Consider the following 1,522-nt stretch of genomic DNA (forward strand, 5'->3'; position numbering starts at 1 on the left):
ATATATATTTTATATATTGATTTAAGAGAGGAAGGGAAGAGAGAGATAGAAACACCAATGAAGAGACAGAACCATTAATTGGCTGCCTCCTGCATGCTCCCTACTGGAGATCCATCCCGCAACCCGGGCATGTGCTCTTGACCGGAATCGAACCCAGGACCCTTGAGGCCGCAGGCCGACACTCGATCCACTGACCTAAACCAGCCAGGGAAAGATATACATTATTACAATATCCATTTTATTATATTTTTGTTTGTAATTTGTGCTTTATATGACCTATGAAAACAATCTTTGCCTACAAAATTGCAAAGATTTTTCACCTGCTTTTTTAAAGAAGCTTTATAATTTGAACTTTTATATTTAGTTCTATGGTCCACTTTGAGTTAGTTTTCATGTGGATGTTAAATAAAGGTTGGAATTTATAGTTTTTATATGGATATTAAGCTTTTCTAGAACCATTTGCTGAATAGGCTATACTCTTCACATTGAATGCTTTGGTATCTTTATTGAAATCAATTGAATACATATGCATGGGTCTATTTGTGGACCCTCTATTCTGTTGTATTGACCTACTGTTGATCCTTGAGCCACACTATTTTGATTACCATCGTTTTAATAGTAAGTCTTGAAATCAGGTAATTTAAATCTTCCAGCATTATTCTCCCACCCCCACCAAAATTGTTTTGGCTGTTCTAAGCTCACTGTATTTCCATATAAATTTTATGATTAACTTGTCAATTTATATGGAAAAGTGGGTGAAGATTTCATTGAATCTATAGATCAATTTGAGGAAACTTGACATCATAACAATATATAATCTTCCAATTCTTGACTATGGTATGTATACCTCTCTACATATTTAAATGTTTATTCATTTATATTAGTCTTTACAATTTCAGTGTAGAGATATTTCACATCTAGAAACAATCCAGATGCCCTTCAATGAGTGAATGGTTAAACAAACTGTTTTTGCTATTGAATACTACTGGGCAATAAAAAATGAGTAACTACTGATATATGCAACAACCTGGATGGAGCTCCTGGGAATTATGCTAGTTTGGGGCTAGTGTGAATAAAGCTGCTGTGAGTATTTGATTAAGGGTTTTTGTGTGAGTATAAGTTTTTTCATCTCTGTGTTAAATCCCCAGGAGTGCAATTGATGAGTTTTATGGTAATGGCATGTTTAGCTTTGTAAAAAACTGCCATACTCATTTCCAGTGTGGGTGTATCACTTTACATTTCCACCAGCAAAGTATGAGTGATCTAGTTTGTCTGAATTGTTGATAGGTTTGGTGGTGTCAATATTTTTTATTTCAGCTATTCTGATAAGTGTGTGGTGATATCTTATTGTGATTTTAATTTGTATTTCCTTGATAGCTAACAATGTTGAACATCTTTTCTTGACTTTTCATCTTTGGTTAAATGCACATGCATATCTTTTGCCTATTTTGTAATTAGGTTGTCTTTTTGTTTTGTTTTGCTTCACTGTTGAGTTTTAAAAATTCTAAGTGTATTTTAATTT

Source organism: Myotis brandtii, unplaced genomic scaffold, assembly GCF_000412655.1.
Source record: "Myotis brandtii unplaced genomic scaffold, ASM41265v1 scaffold654, whole genome shotgun sequence".
Taxonomy (NCBI): domain Eukaryota; kingdom Metazoa; phylum Chordata; class Mammalia; order Chiroptera; family Vespertilionidae; genus Myotis; species Myotis brandtii.